The sequence below is a fragment of the Choloepus didactylus genome, chromosome 4 (assembly GCF_015220235.1).
Source record: "Choloepus didactylus isolate mChoDid1 chromosome 4, mChoDid1.pri, whole genome shotgun sequence".
Lineage (NCBI taxonomy): Eukaryota > Metazoa > Chordata > Mammalia > Pilosa > Megalonychidae > Choloepus > Choloepus didactylus.
Genome location: NC_051310.1, coordinates 129,585,511 through 129,599,378, shown reverse-complemented (window position 1 = coordinate 129,599,378; position 13,868 = coordinate 129,585,511). Strand labels below are relative to the sequence as shown.

At 40.5% G+C, this 13,868-nt stretch overlaps 1 long non-coding RNA gene across 1 annotated transcript in view; it reads left to right on the top strand.

The window, feature by feature from the left end:
- The first annotated feature begins 3,022 nt into the window (after positions 1-3,022).
- LOC119530847 overlaps positions 3,023-13,868 on the top strand; it is a 55,722-nt gene continuing 44,876 nt past the window's right edge. Inside the window, exons 1-3 of the long non-coding RNA XR_005216150.1 lie at positions 3,023-3,058; positions 4,865-4,991; positions 11,032-11,099. This is a non-coding gene — a long non-coding RNA (uncharacterized LOC119530847). The remainder of the gene's footprint in view (positions 3,059-4,864; positions 4,992-11,031; positions 11,100-13,868) is intronic.

Below are 13,868 nucleotides of genomic sequence, written 5' to 3'. Positions count from 1 at the left end.
ATATCCTAAGAGGGTAAGCTTTGAACCCAAGGTCTCACAGCTGATCAGTGACAGTTTAGAACCCAGGCTCCTCTCTCCCTGGCCAGTGCCCCCTGCAGATATTACTGTTGATCTCCTGCTTAGGAGAATGGCTGGTTGGGAGGTCCTCCCATATATCAGGAGAAGCACTTCCCTCCTCTCATAAATGGAGGTAGACTGGCTTCTCCCAGTTCATTCTCCAGTTCACAGAGCCAAGAATTAGTTCAGAATTTCTATCAGGCTGACTCTTTTAACCAACTTTAGAAGTTTGTTTTTACTTCTAAATTCACAAGTTTAGTAGATTTGTAGAACAGGTTTCCTAAAAAGAACTCAGATCTGTTCCCACCCTTATAGAATATGCTTTCTAAAGCTGACCTGACCATGTAGAGAGAGCTGGAGGCAAAGGACTGATAAATCAAAGAGGTACCACTAATCTACGAAGTGCCTAGGGAGACCCAAGGGTTTTCTAGGTCTAGTTTTCTCTTTTACTCTTTTGTTGCCTGCTAGGTCATTGTCTGACTAGGAGCATTCATTCTGGAAGGAAAAGCAGGTATTGAAAGTGAGCTTTATGCATTTTACTACTCTCTCTATGGACCTGGCTGTTGTCATGGTTACTTTTATTAAAACACCAAATTGGGACCTTCACCCTAATTCCACACTGGAGAGGAAATCAAGAACATGGAGGTCTGCAACCAGAAAATAATCTTAGGCAGGCAGAACTTTCCTTGCTTCTCTCCTGACATATCCTGCTGTGGAGAACAAGTCTGCCCTATATTCCATTCTTTTCTTTACAAAGCTTTATTCTCTGTAACTCCTGGGCAGGAGGAATTGAGCCAAATCTTCTCTCATGGGGGTTGTTAGAAGCTATTGGGAAAAAAAATTAGCCTAGCTTCTCTAACTGGTGGCATGACAGAGCTGGCTTCTGGAGTATCCCCGGCATCTGAGCCAGGAAAGTACAGTGATCTCAAGCAGGCTGCATAATTTGTGAGGCCCAGTGCTAAATGAAACTGGGGGACCACGTGTTCAAAAAGCAGGAAAAAAAAAGGGGGGGGGGTTCTTTTCTTCTGCAGCCTTTCTCTCGACCTGTCATGGTGTTTTTTTATTTGCCGTTTAATTTCACATTTCCTTGGGCACAGGAATATTCACGGGGCCAATGTGGACTCTCAAAGGCACCTGAGACCCTTGACTTGCGACTTGGGTGCATGGGCTGTGCCCAGGTCTTACCCTCCTCTTGACTAGGCCCAGGCCATTGCCGGGCAGAGGGCAGCGGTGTTCCCTTGATGTGGACAAGGGATCCGGCAGCCAAGAACCTGTCCTGGGGAAGTGGCAGTAGTCGGGACCCTGCGTGAGCCAAGGCTCCAAATCCCTGGCCCATCCGTTGTTCTATCGGACTTCACTTAACAAAACACAGATTCAAAGAAAAAAATGAAGACTTGCAATATGGCAACCACAGAACATTAATTAAACCCAAACTGGGGGCCTGCTTCTTAGCACAGGGCTCTGTGTGACTACTTTGGTCGCTTGGCCATGAAAGCAGCCTGCCTGCCCCAGTCAGGGAGAAGAGTCCTCCTGTTGACCCCAGCTGGGCAAGCCAAGAGCATGCAGTGGAGCCTTAACATGGCAGCTGGCTAGTACGAGGCTTCGCTCCCTGTCTTACTGCCTCTCCCAGCCTGGGGGAATGATGGGTACCTCATAGATAAATACAAAAGCAAAGTACCAGACTCACTTCTCCCTAGATTTCTTCTAGAGCAATTTCCAAATCTTTTTACTGAATGAATGGAGTTGCATTAGTGACATCAGACACCAATTCCCACCCCTTTTTAAACCACTTTACTGAGGATAATTGACATACGATTAACCTCAAGTATTTAAAGTTTACAAGTTTATGAGTTTTATCATATGTGCATACACACCTGTGAAACCAGCACCAAAATCAACATAGCATTTCCTTCACCCCTTTGTGAGCCATTCTTCCAATCACAGAAAACCACTGATCTGTTTCCTGTCACATTGATGAGTTTGCATTTCATATCATGGTAATCTCACAGTCTGTTTTCTTTTTTTGTCTGGCTGCTTTCACTCAACATAATGACTTTGAGATTTATTCAGATTGTTGTGTGTATAAATAGCTTGTTCCTTTTTATTTCTGAGTAGTATTCCATTCTATACCACTATAAACCATAGTTTATCCATTCACTTGTTAATGAACATTTGGGTGGTTTCTCAGTTTTTTGACTATTTCAAATAAGGCTGCTATGAACACTGGTATACAAGTCTTTGTGTGGATGTTTTTCAAATCTCTTGACAAAAAAGTAGGAGTGAAATGGCTGTGTTGTGTGGTGAGTACTAAGTTTAACTTTTTTAGGAAACTGCCCAACTATCTTCTGAAGTGCCATTGCATTCCCTTCAGTAGTGCTCCACATTCTCACTAAAAGTGGTATGCATCAATCTCATTATGCCTTAATTTGCATTTGCTTGACGACTAATGATTTTGAGCATTTAAATAAGATTATTGGCCATTCACGTAACTTCTTTTGTGAAGTGTCTGGTCAATTATTTTGCCCATTCCTAAAAATTGGGTCGTCTTATGGAGTTTTAAGAGTTTAAGAATTCTTTATATATTCTGGAGCCAAGTCCTTTGCCTGGTGTATGTGTTGCAAATATTTTCTCCTAGTCTGTGACTTGCTTTTTCATTTTCGTAGTGTCCATGTAACAGCAAAAGTTTTTAATTTTTGATGCAGTCCAATGGATCAATTTTTTCTTTTATGGTTCATGCTTTTTATGTGTGTTCTAAGAAATCTTTATCTATTCAAAGATCATAAAGATTTTCTCCTAAGTTTTATTTTAGAAGGTTTATAGTTTTAGGTTTTACATTTAGTTCTATGATCCATTTTGAGTTAATTTTTGTGTATGGCATGAAGTAAGGGTTAATGTTCTCCCCCATTCTCCTTCCCTTATGGATATCCAGTTGGTCCATACCATTTGTTGAAAAGAGTTTCCTCATTGAATTGCCTTGGTAACTGTGTTGAAAATTGACAATGTAAGTATAGGTCTATTTCTGGACTCTCTATTTCCATTCTTCTGTATGTTTATTTTTTGCTAATGCCAAACTGTTTTGATTACTTATTTAAATTAAGTCTAGATTTCAGTTAGGGCAGTAAGTTCTCCAACTTTGTTCTTTTTAAAATTTGCTTGGTGTGGTGGCCATGGAGGTGTGCTGCTCAGGGAACCTGCTGTTGGGAGCACAGCTGACAATCCTAGCTGTTGGTCCTTTGGATCCACCATCATGTTCACAGAGAGGCCATGCTTCTCTGAGCTGTTCCTAGCCAGCGACTGACTAACTATTGCAGGGGGACTAGTGCCAGTGCATTCCATCCAGTCGCAGCTAGTCTAACAGGCATTCCTGGCCAAAACTCTCTCATAACTACACTGTGGCCTGAAACCCTTTACAACCAATTCTTCCTTCCCTCTCTCCTTTCACAGATTTCATACCTGCATTGGGGCCTGAAAGTGTCCTGCCTACTCCCTTCTCTTTTATCCTTCATAATCATTTTCCCCAATAAATCTCTTGCATATCTAATCCTGTCTTGCCATCTGCTTCTCAAAGGACCTGGGCTAAAATGCTTTGGTTATTTTAGGTGCTTTGCATTTCCACATAAGTTTTAGAAATCAGCCTGTGAAATTCTATCAAAAAAAGCCTACTGGAATTTTAACTGAGGTTTCATTGAATCTGCAGATCAATTTGGGCAGAATTGCCATCTTAACAAAATTGAACCTTTAATCTGTGAACATGATATATCTTGCTATTTATTTAGGTCATCTTCAATTTCTTATGAGCAGTATTTCATAACTTTTAGTATCTTTTGTTAGATTTATTTTTAAGTATTTTTGTTTTTGGTACTACTGTATTGGAATTGTTTTAAAATTTTTATTTTCTAGTCAGTTGCTTCTAGTGTTTAAGAATACAATCGAATTTTGTATATTAATCTTGTGTCCTGAAGCCTTGCAAAATTCATTTCTAGTCCCAGTTGTTTTTTGTCTCCATCCCCCACTTTTTGACAAAAATTTTCGTAAGACCTGGAGCTCCTCCTGTTAGCTTCTTTAGCTGTCTCCACAAGTCCTCCACCTTCAAAAACAGCTTTTGGGAATTTCTGATAACCACAGGGCTCCAAGAACACAGTTTAATGAACTACTGTTCTAGAGGAGTTGATATTTACTTAATACCTACCCTGTGTTATAGGCATTTTATCTCATTTTAATCTTTAAAAAAAACACACAAATGCAAAGCACCATGTGAGATAAGTAGAAGTAGCCCCATTTTACAGATGAAGAAATAGAGATTAAATCTCCTTTTTGGTCTCACAGTTGGCGTCTGCCAGAGATAGGATTAAAACCCGTCTGACTGCAAACTCATGCTGTTTCTTCCCCACCTCAACCTGGCTGTCCTAGGCAGATATAGGCAGACAACTTTCAAAATGGTTCTCTGCTGGGGGCCACGTCTTTAAACCGACTAATCTCGCATTATTCAGCACAAGGGCTTGCAGGTCAGGAGGCCTGAGCAGCCTCTGGTGCTCCACCCCCACAAGCCTATTACCCACCAACGCAGTCTGGTTTTCTGGCTTCCTCTTCCACCAAAATTGCTTTTTTGAGGGTACCAGTTGACCTCTCTCTCAGTGCAATGATCTATTTGCCAGACAAAGAATTTTTTACTTCTCTGCTGCCTTTGCAGAGAACATCTTTGAACTGTGTGATCCAGTTTGTTTCTGGTTCTCTTCTAAAATCTCTGGTCACCTTTTATGTGTCCTCTGCCCTTATTCTTTTGTATGTCCTTCTCTCAATCACCCAGGATCACCCAGTCTGCATTCTGAGGTCTTCTGATGTTGCCCTCTCTATGCTTGTTCTTGGAGAAGGTCGGTCATGTAAGCGCTTGTAGGAGTGAGACTCATCTTACCAAGTCTGCCAGTTGTCTAAAGGTATGGCCATCAGGCTTTCTGGGTTTTCCAGGAAAGCCCCATTGTTCCCCAAAACTATGAAAATAGCTTGAAAATTCTAATAGTTTTAACATCTAAATGACATTTTCCAGATTGCCTCCCTCTATGGCTGTCTACTCCCAGAATAGCACATATCTTTTCGTAGACCCAATGTGTCCTGACTGTAGTTTGGGGAAAAAAAATTAACACTTTCTAAGAATATCCTCACTTAGATGCATGCATTTATAACATACAGTTCTTCTTGGAAAATAAGCCCACCATATTTATACCCAAACAGGTAGCTAATTACCCAATTTTTCTTTACTTGTAGGAAAACCACAGTCCTTTCATTTTCTTTCCTCCTTCCCTTTTTCCATCTAATCACCAAGCATAACCCATTCTTTTTTCTGAACTGGGTTTCAAGTTGGGCTCTATCCTCTGTGGCTATTTGCCTGATCCAGGGCCTTGTCAGTTCACTCTTGATTAGTCCAAGGATTTTTAAAAATACCAGTTTTCTGGCCTGTAGTATACCCATTGTTACATGGACAAAAATCTTTTCCTTTGACACTTCGGTCACAGGTGTCCACAAGTCCAGTGTTGGTTCCAAACCACAAGCCTGTGTCAGCAGTTTTCGCATTGGTTTCCCCATTTCCTGTTGCACAAAATCAAAACACCTTTGTCCGGTCTTTAGGTTTTTTTGCTAATGTCCTCTATCACCATTTTGTTGCTCATATTATTCATCAATATGGAACTCCTCCAGCCAAGAGCAGAAACCCAAAAGGGTTTGCTGGCCCTTTCATGTGACCTGATCATTCTCTCGTCTGTGCTTTTGCACATTTTATTCTACATGCCATGGATACCAGCTTTCCACCCATCTTCATTTTTTCCCCTCGTTTTAAACCTTAGCTCTAAAATTTCCTATTCTGTATCTTTTCTAACCCTTTCCATCCTTCAGGATGTGTATTCTAGAGTAAATCCCCTATTGTTTTATTAATAGATCTCTTATTTGCTGTTAAACTAGCCCTGAAGAACAGAAGTTCCCAAATAAACTGGGAATGAATATCAATAATCTGTTAGCTTCTTCAAGACAAGGACCATGTCTTATTTAACTTTATATCCCAAGCATCTAGTTCAGAGCCAGGCACATCATTTGACTGCAATAAATATATGTTGAATAAATAAACCCACTTTGGGATCTCCGACAAGTACCTTAAATGCCAAAGAGCTTCAGCTTCCTCACCTGAAAATGGTGCTCAGAATGCCAACATCTTAGACTCGGAGCATTAAATAAGAAAACTTAAAGGGCCTAGCACGTACCTCAGCACAGAAAGCTCAATAAATAGGAATTCACACCTTTCCTTTAAGGTTTTAGAATTGTCATCAGAAATATAGAGTTCCCATAATTGCCCCTCCTCAGCAGGATATTTTTGCTACAGTCACTTCTGAGATAATGCTAAACTCATAAGTATGTGAGTTGTAATAATCTGTAAGGGGAAAAAAAATTTGGCCCAACAGGAGGAAAATTCACAAGGGCTGTGTATACTGTTGACAGTGCCCTTTGTTATCATTGTTGGTATGGGGTTTGCTAGGACAGTTCAGACATGCTGATGATATGCATTGGTTTATCCTTTTCAGCGATTCCACTGTTTGGACACCAAGTTTTACATACTAAGGACCATTTTTCCCTCTGTTCCTCATCCAGGGAGGAAACTGCATATGATCAGTAGATTGAATAGCCTTTGAACGCCCCAGTATGTTGTTCACAGTCACACTGAACTCTGCATATTTGTATCCAGCAGAGAGAATGAAAGTTATAATCCTGAGGAGCTGTTAAATCCCTTTCACAGATTCAAATAATTTTCATACTTTTGGAGCTGCAGTTGTCCCTCAACTGCACTATGCCCTAACTTTTTCTGTTTGTAAGATAGGAGTAATAGTTTGTACTCTCACCCTCTTCTTAGGAATAGCAATTATTATGATACAGAGGAAAGAGCACTGGACTGGGAATCAAGAGAACTGAGCTCTAGCCCCAGCTCTGACTAGCTGCAGAGACCTTGGGCAAATCACTTCAGCTCAGTTCCCTCATCTCCAAAATAATGTCTGAATTAAGTAACCTCTAAATCAATTCACAGATTAAAATGTGTACTTTATAAGAAATGAAATGAGTTATGTGGCTCTCTTCTTCTACCCAGGGAGGGCAGGTGAATGGAGACCTTATGTGCACTATGTAGAGAGGGGGATTTGGCATGTGCTGTCCCTGGTAGGTATGTGGAGTCTGTGTATGCCATAGCACCATTTGCCCGGCAGGAGCTCAGAGAGTTGGTAAGCATATCTGGTAGAGACAAGAACTCTAGGGAGTAGTTGTATGTACATTACTTGGGACCTTTTTGCCTTATTATTATTTTTTTGTAGAAAATGAGCTTATTACTGTGCATTCTTTTTGAGCTTCCTAAGCTGCCAACCAGTCTTCTGACTTCTGGTTGGAGGAAGTACCCATCATATACCCCAGCAGGGAGGGATTGGGAAAAGAAATGAGAATTTGCCTCTTACATCTGTTGGGAGTGTTAGTCCTGCCTCCAGAGAATACTCAAGTGAGCAGGTTAAAGGCTTGATGATCATGCTAAGTTCAAGGCAGATCCCCTCCCAACCTCAACCCTTTCTGGATCCATAGCACAACTTATACCATCATATTTTCCAGTTGTAGGAAAGGGCCACAGAGTTCTGGTCAAAAGGCCTGAGTTCAAGTCCCAACTACATACGCTGTCTGGCTTTGGGCAAGACACTTCAGATTTCTGAGCTGGTTGATGTAAGGATCAAAAGAGAAAGGGATGTGTAGGGTGCTTTGCTCCAGGGCTAGTCTTGGCTGCCCTGGCCCTCACTCCTCTACAGATATTCTCCTATTCAAATACTGTTTCAGGGAAGTTTTATTAAATTGACTCTCTAAGGCCCACCCCTTCATCAGGGATATTTGAAGAGGGGTACACCATAAGCCAAAGGCGCTAGGATGAGAGGAGACGGAGCACCGCTATCATGCGACTTTGAAGTGACTTCTTCCTATCATTTCAGTACACACACCCCCACCACCTGCATCTGGGTTCTCTCCTCTCCACCTTAACTTGGTGCTGTGGCCCTTGACCCATTCTGGACCTTGGGCTTGGCTTACTCTGTCTGTGCAGTCCCTGACTGCTGTGGCACAGGGATGCCCTCCAGGGAGCCCTGTCTCAGACTCTGTTTGCACAGAAAGGACATCTCAATATAGGAGGGGATATCTCAATGGGATGGGGGGATTTTTCCTATCCCATTTTACTTGGGATGTGCATCATGGCAAGGAATGGTGACACGGCCTGTACCCTCTGCTGTCTCAGCCTAAGTTCTAACCTCCAGATCATAGCCTCTGGCAGCCATTGAAAACTCAGACTCTGAGTCACTCCAACTGATAGAACCAGGGGTTAAGGAGTCTTCTTGGTAAGAAGATGCCTGACTCTCCACCTCCAACCCAACTACCCAGCCTTTGCCTTACTAAGACCAAAGAGACTATTTAAATGTCCATATAAAATAGTTCCTTGTGCCATCATGGCATGAGGAAAGTGCACAGGCTTGGGAGTCAGACTGACCTGGGTTTAGACCCCAACTCTGCCGTTCACTGCTTTGAAAGCACCTTGGCACATGCTGAACTCGGTTTACACGTGTAAAATGGAGATGCTTGTGCCTTTTTACACTTGTTGTGAAGATTAAACAAAACTGCATACTGTAAATTGCCTAGCACTCATGAAGTGCCTAGCCTGTAGTGGCTTCTCAAGAGATTCATTCATTCATTCATTCATTTGTTCATTCATTCATTCATTTATCTTGCTTCCCTCCCACCAGAGAAAGGCCCAAATAACCCCAGGTGTGGCTTGTTTATGAGGGTTCATTCCAAAGGCCAAATCATTTAGTAATTGATAAGTTCCTGCCTGATCAACTCAATTCAGGTATTAAGGCATCCCAAGTAAATGGATCCGTTTGCAGCATGGATCTCCCCCACAACAGGACTATTTGACAGTGTTACTCCCCAGTCCCTCCTCCCTGAACGTGATCCCAGCCTATGATTTGAAGGAAAAGAGCCACTGAGTTTTGTCTAGGGTTTTTAGACACTAAGTAAGGATTATAATGAAAACTGTTATTCAAGAAATTAAAACAATCCCATATGCTGGGAAGCCCTCACTGATGGAGAAATTCATTTTGATTTCCTGATTTAGATTGAGACCCTGTGTGTGTGTGTGTGTGTGTGTGTCTCAGAAGTAACTAATCCCAACACAGCAGAATGAGTTGGCTTAGTCTATAGTGACCAGCCGATTTGGGGTTTTTTGTAGTATAACTCAATCAAATCTTGTAATTTTTGTCCATCTTGGTCAGATGGCTCATTATGGCAGCCAAAATGACAAGCTCTACAGTGCTGTTGGCCCCCTTTGTGTCCTTATGTACAGACAACACTCAGAAGATGTGGACCTCAAAGGGCATAGTGGCTGAATTTGAAAAATCTCAAAGAACCGCTTCAAAGACTTAGCTGCCACTTGCAATAAAAATGTTACATTTTTGGTTTCATTTTAATTCCCTGTCATATTTAGGAGACTACAGTATTCTTAAAACACAAAACACATCCAGAATAGCCAACACAAGTTATCTTAGCTATTTACCCAAGTCTGTAACTTTAAACCCACAAACATGTTTCTACAGTAATTGCCATACTGCAATGTAAGCACATAAAATCTTTAGCGCTGAAGAACAAAACCATGTTTCTCTGTGCTTTCATAGTACATTGCTTTAAAAAAGTTTCTGTAATTCAACTTACAACACCCAAGTTGCTAACTTCTCAGCAAAGGCATCACATGAAGGAATTCTTTTCTGCCTAAAGTTCATAGCGGCAACAGAAATACAAATCATGAACATCTTCTTGTATCGAGTGTAATCATATTGTTTTTGATAAGATGCCTTTTCTTAGCAGAACAACCACAAATCCTAAAATTTATGGGATTGTCCTGATTTTGAATGCCCTGGCCCATTGCCAAATTCTGTCTTCCAACAAGGTATCCCATTTTCTTGTTTGGAGAAGATGTCAGTATACAATTAGATTTTTTTAAAAGTAGCACAAGCAGTTTATATTAAAAAAACAAAAAACAAAAAAACACACAAAGGTGTAGGCATCACCACCCCAACTTGTCTTTATTGAAACTGCAGTTTTTTAAAGTCTGTTTTCTTTTATCTGTGTATCTCTATGTAACACTGTTTCCAAGCTCAGCTGGCGAGATTTTCATTTCACCCTAATTAAAGATGCACTTTTGAATACCCCAAGTGGGCTTATAAGTACACAATCTTAATTAATGGTGTACATTAATTCCACCTCCAATTTTCTAGAAAGACATTTAAATCTTCAACTCCTGGGTACCTGAAAAAAGCAAACAAGGTACAGACGGCTAGAATTTCTCCTATTTTTAGTTTTGGAGTGAATCTTTTCTTATGGCAATGAAAACAAAGAGGAAAATGCTTGCTTTGTGCTATGAAAGAGAGAAAAGAAAAATCGGTCCTTGAACATATTTGCAACAAAAGACTGTTACTTGCTACTGGAATTGACACTGAATTAAGAAGCTGAAGTTTGGAAGTAAAACAATTTTACTACTCTTTAAATATTTTAGCAGTTTAAAAATATGCTAGAAGAAGAAATACACTGATCCCCCTAATGGTGTACATTCTTTGCACTCCTAATTTGCCACAATGTGGATTTTATTTTCTCAAATGAAAACCTACAGAAATAAACTCTGAAAAGGATAAATTGAGCCCCCACCCCCACTTCCATCCTTATGTCATGAAATATTTTGAGTGAACTGTTTTTTTGCTCACAAAATTCATGTCAAGTTGTTTAAAGAAATCAAGAAGCAGTTATTTAATAGAATACATTGTATTAAAAGTTAGCCATGACTAACTAATAAAACCTCAAAAAAAAAAAAAAAACATTTCAAAGAATTTTGTTCTCTTCAATAGTTGCATGAGTTTTTTTCTTTTTCAGGAAAATGTGCAAATATCAAGGTTACCTGGGTCTGCTGGTCACTTCTAGTTTTTGGACTCGTGAAGATGGTGAGTTTTGCTAAGGATGCGCGGCTGTTTAAGAACCGGGTGGCTTTTCTGGCAATCACTCTTTGTGTGCCATCTTTTATAAAGGTGCTTCTTGTTGCTAAGAGATCAGTTGCTTAGAGACCAGATCATTAAAAAAAATATATATGTCAGGGGCCAACATAAATTATAACCAAATTTTGTCATTTCAGCTAGCCCTCTGAATGTTCGGCTTTTGTAATAGATCATAACGTACCAAGAGAAGGCAATTACTAATTACAAATAGAAAACTGATCACGAGGAGAAGAAAAGCTCTGTACGTACACTCACATGGACAGAGAGTAATGCCACAGACTCCCTTTGATGGAATTGCATTCTCACAAAGCTCTCTGAAACTTTGATTCCTTGTGGGGATCCTAGGCATATGCTACGAATCTAGATTTATGTACACACACACATACACATTTCTCAAACAAGCTCAAGTGCAGTTTGGAATATGAAGTCACATAGCTATTGAATAGTAACAGCTACTTTTCAACTTTTCCAAAGGAAAATTAAGAGAAAAAAAGCCAGACTTTGGAAAATGTTAGTTGGAAATTTGAAATGATGTTAGCATTAAATCAGATATTTTAAGGTGTGAACATTATTATGATAACACTGCTTCAAATCCAGTTGTGTGCATGCTGGCTGTAGATGATGGATAAAAATCTGTCTTTTATCTTCTCCCCTGTATTCAGATGTATCATTAGACTAGAGACAGAAATAAATAAAATTGACCAAGTAGTTAAGGTTTGGCTTTGGGGTTCTTACACTCCTCTTTATGGTGCCTCTGTCCATTGAGAACTTCCCTTCAAATTAACTGTTGCCTAGGTATTACACCTCCTAGGGATAGAAATATACTTTTAAATTAAAAAAATCTTAAATTCCTTTAAGATTCAAAGGAATGGTGGCATTTCAAGCTTCTTAACAGGTAGGACAGGAGATGATTGGGGGTAAAAACTAGACACACCCCTCCATTGCATACCTCCATTACACAACTCGCTCCTGCATCTCTCCTTTCTCTTCCTTTTCCAACCTTCACAAGTTTCTTTGACCCCATCTTAGGTGAGAAGGAAGCAAGCAGATAAGAGATCAAAGACTTGGAGGTAAAAATCAAGATGAAGATAAAAAAAAAAAAAGAATATCTACTATCTTAGAGATATTTTTTCTATACTAGGCTCCAAAATGCTTGCCATTATAGAAGACTTCATGCTTTTTGGCTTGAGCAATAAAGCATCTTCTAAAGAATGTGCTGAAGGGACAAGGGGAAGTGAGGGCTTGGGGCCTGGAGTGGACAAGTCCGGCAGGAGGATGAAGAGGTCCAGTTCTCATTTCTCTCTTTAGCTCCCATCACTGTCAGAACATCATCATGCCATCACTCGTTCACAAAATGGATAAAAGACTTTCAACCACCTCAATTGATTTAGACAGATATATAGCAGTAAAAAAAAAAAAGTGTACACTCTACAAATGGGGTGGGGCTAACACTCAGCAGAAATTCATTCTAAGCGGAAATGAAGGACTAACTTTCCCCAAACCCAAGCTACAAGTGAAGTGGGCACATAGCATTTTAGTGTCACAAAATAAATTCAGGTATGTGAACTGAACATACATTTTTCACTTCAATTTTCTTTCTTTCTTCTAACCACTACACCTGCCCACCCCCCACCTCCCTTCCAGTTTGCCTACTATCTTTTGGGAGAGAAGCAGTAGCAGAGATGGAGAGGATCAGAGATGGAAGGAATTAAGGGTAGAAAAAGGCAAGAGGAATAAAAATGTCTTGGTGTATAGTCAGTGTCTGGGAAATGCTACTTGAAGGAATGAGAGGAAGCAAGAAGAGGCAAAGGGGGAAAGAAGCTGTGAACTTGACTGTATGTTCCTTGAGGGCAGAAAACATCTTATAGAAACTTCTCTCTCCTCTGCTCCAAGTGCTTTGCAGAGGACTTTTTTTAAAAATTGTGCTAAAAATATATACATAAAATTTACCATTTTAACCATTTTTACATGTACAATTCAGTAGTATTAATTACATTTACAATGTGTGCAACCACTGCCACTATTTCCAAAATTTTTTATCACTCCAAACAGAAACTTTGTACCAGTTATGCAGTAACTCCCCATTTAGAACACAACCAAATGTTTTTGTTAAATTTTAGTCAAAGGAGGAAAAGAAAGGGAAGGGATAGGTCTGAAGAGGTTGAACTATTACATGGCACTCTCCAAAAGACCATGCTCTGCAGACGTTTGTACTTTTGACCTACATCTAAAAATAAAAGCCTTCCCTTCTTCTTAGCCATCCATTTTGGTTTCTCCATTCCTTTTGATTCTGGTTTGCCTCTTCTTGCCTTGTGGTCATTTGCTTTCAACTCTGGCCTTCTACTTCTAGGACATGAGGCCCAACACCTGTCTTCTGGTGGGCTCCAGGTCCTCATCTGCTTGGGGTAAGGGCAGGGAGATGCAAGAGTTGTTGAAGGGCCCATCCTTTTGTCAGTGCTCTGTGTGGCTGAAGGAAATTGGACCCATGAGGGCTCTGCTTGCAAATGTTTCAACTTAAAGCTTTGAAAGAAATTTCTAACACAAATGTAACTATTTGCCAAGGAATGTGGTCCAGTGTTATTTTGGGTCCTGCAGAGTGGCACCAACTTGTCCACAGGTTCCTGGCCACAGAGCCCCCATACCCACCCTGATCCCACCGTTGCTGGGAGCCTGCCCAACCCACAAGATCTGTCTTCCAATCTCGGGAATGGGTTGCTG